The sequence below is a fragment of the Rhodnius prolixus genome, unplaced genomic scaffold (genome assembly GCF_049639745.1).
Source record: "Rhodnius prolixus isolate KJV_2025 unplaced genomic scaffold, Rpr scaffold_16, whole genome shotgun sequence".
Lineage (NCBI taxonomy): Eukaryota > Metazoa > Arthropoda > Insecta > Hemiptera > Reduviidae > Rhodnius > Rhodnius prolixus.
Window position 1 is genome coordinate 2,241,211 of NW_027411616.1, and position 6,560 is coordinate 2,247,770.

Sequence of the window (6,560 nt, forward strand, 5' to 3'; positions counted from 1 at the left end):
AATTAAAAATGTAATTGAAGAAAACTGTATTATTTAATATTAAACCAGATTAGTTATTACAAATTTTTAATACTTCACTACTTCATAAAGTAAAGTAACAATCAATATAATCGGAGAACGAATTTAAACCGATGAATTTTATTAAATTAATAAAATAAACAAAATCATTGATGCATGTTGGTGTAAACATTTTTCAAAAAAAAGGTTTTGCTTTTTTTAGCCACAATTTTTTTTATTTTTTATAACGTTTTTCTTTTTAACCTGTAATTAATAGTTTGATAATTATAGATTAATAGATATTACAGTCAATTTAAGTTAAATAGTGTGCTACTTGAACAAATATTTTGTAGATGAAAATAGCAAGCATAAAGGTCTGTAACATCTAATAAATTCTAAAAAATATTTATGTAAAGTTAATGCAGAAAATTACTTAATGATATCAATGAAGTATGAATGAAATGATGGTACATACTAGCTGATTTGTGTACCTTTTGGCGTTTAATCAACCCTTATACTTAACATTTTAAACTGTAAGTTTTTGTTAAGGAGACTCTTGTACCTTTTGGGTAGATTTTTATTTTGTCTATTCTGGAAAGTTACATATTTGCTTTACAGATTTTCTTAACATTTGGAGTAAGCAATACTTTCATTATAAGCTGATATGGTGTCAACTCGGAACCGCAACTACCACTGTAGAGATCTTTTAAAAGAATGCTTAGAGTTGCGGTCCCCAAAGAATACAAAAAATCCATTTTCTTGGGAAAGCGTTTCTAATAAAATTGGAAGGTATTTGTATGTAAATAGCAAAATTAAACTGCGATTTTAGTACCGGCTCGTTTAGATTTCCACTTGTTTTGTCACTGTTATTCAGTTTTAAGGCCAAAGCTAAAACATACACAAAGTTACGCCATTGTTTGGAAATCGTAAGGTAAAATTCAAGGGAAAAATACCGAATTGTGTTCCAGTTAGTCTAGATTTCTACTGTTTTTACTTTATTATCTAGCTTTATGGCCAAATATAAAATATACATAAAATGTAGCCATCTTTTGCAAAATGCAAGATAAAATTCAACAAAAATACTGAAAAAATGAAAAATACCGAATTGGGTACCAGTTCGTCTAGATTTCCAGAACCAATATCTATTATTCGTTTTCAATAGAATGACAAATAGTTTTCTGGCAGATATTGATCTGAATAATATTAATAGGGGTAAATTGGAGAAATTTAAAAATAATTATTTCACTTAAAAAATCTACCTTCATTATTATTGTAAACTATTCCATCTCCATCTCTTCAAAGGCGTAATCAGTGGTTTGATTCCGATATTGTCTATCCTCGAAAAAGATATTAAGTTGTGTAAAAAATCAAATTTTAGAAATACTTTTTTAAATCAGTATATAGTTCAGAAAAAACAATATCGCACTTTAGTTAAATTGAAAAAGAAAAATGATTATAAAGCTAGAATAAAATTTCTAACATAAAAGGTTCAAAAGATTTCTGGCATGCCGGCAGCCCGTGAAGCTACTATTAAATTTCAAAAACCAGTAATAGACATAAATACTTGGGAAATTTATTATAATAATTCTTATCCATCTACAAAGACAGTTCCTTTACCTAAAACGTTTTATATAAATGCACAATTTGAAACTATTTCATTAGATGAATTATAGCAAGCTTTGAAAGTTTGAAAATTAAATAAAACTCCTGGCCCAGATAACGTTCCATTTGAGTTTTATAAAAATCTTCCACGTCTTGGGATCATTAATTACTGAACATCTTTAACAGTTTCATTAACTGAGAGAACCCCAAGATCTTGGTCATTAATACATTTAAAAACTGCTACAAAAAAAAAGGTTCTCTCAATGACCCTTCAAATTGCAGGGGAATAGCACTTCTAAATAGTATTCATAAAATATTTACCTTCATACTACTCAAAAGATTGAATATTTGGGCTGAGCAACATTGCATTATACCGGAGGAGCAAGCAGGTTTTAGATCTGGAAGAGAGTGTCGAGACAACTATACCCTTTCTTCTATAATTAATATTAAGCCGTTCAACAATAGCTCTCTCTTTGTAGATCTTAAATCGGCCTTTGATTCAGTCTCCCACTCATTATTATATGAAAAACTTCTAAGAGTGGGAATAGGCTTAAAGTTAACAAATATTAAAAAATCACTATATGACAATCCTGGACTAAGGATTCAACTGTGGCTAACAGATGATATACAAGTTTCGGCAGGAATACTTCAGGGCGAACCTCTTTCGCCGTTGCTTTTTAATTTATTTATTTCGGATTTGACCAGATTTTTTACGGAGAAAGGAGCCACTTTGATTAAATTGGGTAGCTACAAAAATTTCTACTTGTTATGTTATGCGGACGACATTGTCATCCTTGTTACTTCTATAATTGTTGTAAAAGAAAAGCTATTAATTCTTGAAGAATATTGCAGTTTAAACTCCCTGAAATTTAACATTTAATTTACATTTAAAACAACTAGAGTTCATTTTTCAAAAAAGTGCTCGCCCAAAAAAATTTGAGCAAGTTTGTATGAATAATATTCCAATTAATATTGTAAATACATACACTTATTTAGGTGTACCTTTCAGTCTAACTGGAAAATTTTATCAAGCTTCCAAACATTTCATATCAAAAGGTGCAGGTGCAATACTTAAAACAAATATTTGATCTGCCGAGATCAACTCCTAATAGTTATCTCCGTTTAGAATGCGCAATATTTCCAGTTAGGCTGACTATAATCAAATCAATGTTAACTTTTTTTAATAAAACTTCTCGACATACCCTCTAATAGATTACCCCGTACTTGCTTTGATATACTTCTGAGTTTGATATACTTTCGCAATAATTCTTCTAACTGGGTTTCCCAACTCAAATTGGAATTAATCTCTATTGAACACCTCGACATTTTTTTATCACTGGACTCAGTAACAATTAAGAGATCTTTATCACACATAATTGATGGCTTAAAGAATAGATTTTTAAGAATAGACAATTAAGAATAGAAAGAAGTAATGACATTGCTTGGATAATAGATTCTAAATATACTACACCATATAGAAACTTGAGTAAATTTGATCTTGGTGAATTTTACTTGGTGTCTAAATATAATATATCTAAGTCTAGAATTATTATCCAACTACAACTTGCAAATCTAAACAAAGCAAGTATTTAAAATAAATGTATTAAATATACTTTTGATTCTTCTATTATTTGTACTTTGTGCAAGATTTTCAAGCCCGACTACATCTTTCACTTCATGTTTAAGTGCCCACATTTTGCGCCACTTAGAATTCTGTTAGATGAAAACTTAAATATGGATATGTCCTGTAGTACTAATTTATTAGGAAAATTACTTGTAATTGAGTTCTTAGTCCAGGCCAACTGGATATTTAACTATTTCTGTGGAGCCACTGCACTCAGAAGTTTCCTATTAAATGAGTAATCTCCCTCTGTAATATAAATTTGGACAGGTTTGTAGTTATTTTTGTTCGTTTAGTTATTATTTTATATTTTAGTATTCCTGGTAACAATCTATATCTAGTACATTGTCTCAGACTTGTATTTTTCAGTTTTTATCTTTTTTTCTTCTTAGTAACTTCTGTGGATGGGATGGCTGTGTTAATCTATTAGTAATGTATCATTAAATAAAAATGTCAATGTATTTATTAATTTTTTTTTTTTTAAATTTATGATTTGAGTTCCATTACCGGACAGTGAGCTGTAAGAAGCTCCTAGAAAGAGAAAATGTAAGGGTCAGCAGCTGGATTCGAATCCGGGACCTCCGCGTGGGAATCCAATACGTTAATCGCATAGCTAATCCCTTCCCTACTTTTATGGTATTACTTTTATTTTTGGTTTATTTTATTAAAAGAGATTTAATTTTTATTGATTACATTAAAATTATTTGGTAAATTTATTTATGTAATTTGTATAATGAACAGTTTTCTATACTGTACCTAACTCTTGTTATGAGTTGTATTACTCAAAAACAATAACATTTGGATTTAATAATTAAATATATATTATAATAAGTGTGACGTCAGACCCTTGTATCTCTAAAATCATTATTACCAATAACTCTGTAAATATTAGTCCGATTTTGATAAAATTTGACAGTTTGAAGGGGTTAGTGCTCCCCTACTTAATATTATGTGCCTCTTTGCTCTTACACCAACTAAGGGCAAGCATGGAAATCGTTTCAAGTTATCAACGCGCCAGCCCGATTTTCATGAATAAAGTGTCATTCGAATTGAAATTTTATGTAGATATGGCTTTTGGGGGTCTCGACGCATAAACACTTTAGGAAGGGAGTTTGCCCCACGCTAGTGAGACCCTCTATTTTTTTATCACTTTGTAAACCTTCTTTGTCTCCTTAACTTTGTATACCTTCCTTTCTTGAAAGTACTACAATCGTTCAAATTATCGACCTGTGAACCGATTTTGATGAATGCATTGTCAGTCCGAAAATTGCTATGTATCTAGATTTGGGGGCATCTGATTTAAGTGGAAGTTTAGTGCAGCAGTAGAAAGTGAACATCGTCAGTTTAAGTTTATTCTTCGATTAAATTGATGGTTACTGCACTTTATCTAGTATTTAATAATATATAATGAATAATTAATCTAGTTTGTTGATATTAAATTTTAATCTAGTTTTCTTCAATTACACTCTTAATCTAGATGTTCTCCTCACAATGGTATAAATGTATATGTAACCTAAAATAGATAATGATATGGATATTTTTAGTATAGAATAGGGTAGCACTTTACTAATTATTTTACTATAAATCTTCTTTACAAGTACTCATTTAAAGGGATATATTAAGTTATCATTTAGAAATTAATTATTATTACAAGTAGTTATTTATTTGTTATTAACTGTGTGTAATTTGTGCTCTCGTATTTTCTGCAAGACGAATTTAACACTGAAATTACGTTTTAACTTCGTGATTTAAATTACGACAGTGATAGACCAACTTTAACTTTCTCTTTTTCTGTTTTAATATGCGTGTGTATGTGATGATTATTTAGAATAAAGGACAAAAATAAAGATAATTCAGAAGAATAATTTGGAATAGAATTAAAATAAAGTGCCTATTTATTTATAAGATGTAATATACATTTTCTTGTTAATTTTACAAAAAAATTATAATGAATGAAATAGCCAGCTTAAGGATCTGTGACATCTAATAAATTCTAAACAATATTAATGAAAATTTAATGCAGTAAAATTACTTAAATGATATCAATGAAGTATAAAATTTGAATAAAACACCTAAGCTTTTCCTTACGTTTCTAAGTGGCTGAAATTACGAGGTGAAGTATGAATGAAATGTTGGGTACCTTCAGGTTTGTGTATCTTTTGTCTTTTAATCAATCCTTATACTTTTTAAACTGTCAGTTTTTGTTAAAGAGATTTTATATATATATGTAGATTAAAAAATAGTCAAATTTATTTTATATTACCGTTTTTTTTTCTTATCTTATAATTTTTGTTATTGTACTTGACTAAAATTTATTATATATAATCTATTTTTAGATCATTTGATTTATTTTATTGTTTGTGTGCGATTGCTTATATTTGCGTAAATTGTAAAAATGGGTTTTGCCTGTAAATAAATAAACTATGGACAATCTACGCTTTTTTTTAAATTAAAAAAACCTATTTCCTGTTTTCCAATTTCCTCGTCGATTTTGTTATCATAGTAACACTTTAATAGCTACTACACGTTTTTGCACTTCTTGAGTTCTTAGTAAAGAAGGACATTTAAAAAGCCAAAGTCGCATCTCCCACTTGTTCGCTTTCAAAAATAATACTGGTATCTCTTTTTTATTTGTGCTGAGAGTACCAACTATAGTGATTTAAATTTGAAGTAAATCGCAATGTAGAGATTGTCCTTTGAGGAAAATGTGGAACATGAAGATTGTCTCTGCGAGGGAAAGCCCGCTGTGTAGTCTAGTCAAGGATAAGTAACTGCAGCTGCCCAAGCATAAATATGTATTATTGTTATTGTGATACTGGGTGGGTCCTATCCCGCAATTAAGGAAGCAAGCATCCCATGCTAGAGATCTAAACGAATTACTAGTCTTACTAGTAAAGTGGCCTTGAGGGCCACTCCTAGACACTAATTCGTAAGTAAATGGAGGTCATAAGAGGATGTCAGAGTTTCACTTCAGATTACTGCAATATTATTTTAATACGATCTACATCTAGGTCTTTACCGCACGCAACTTTTTTCGCGCAATGCCGGCCTCCGGGTCTGTTCACTCTAGCAGATACACTGTCCATCCAGGCCTTGCTTAAGGTTTTAGGCGTTCTCGGAAAATCACATGCTCAGAGATATTTGACAAAAAAATCTCGTATGAACACAACTTTATGTTCCAAATCACATTTATTTTGAATTCCGACTACTTGGAACATAATCATTGACTGACTAAACAGATATGGTTTTTAAAAACGTACACACTAGAATGGCGCCTTACAAGAAAGCCTATACAATCTGCCCTGTATAAAAAACAATGTTCGAAGTTCAGACAACAAAA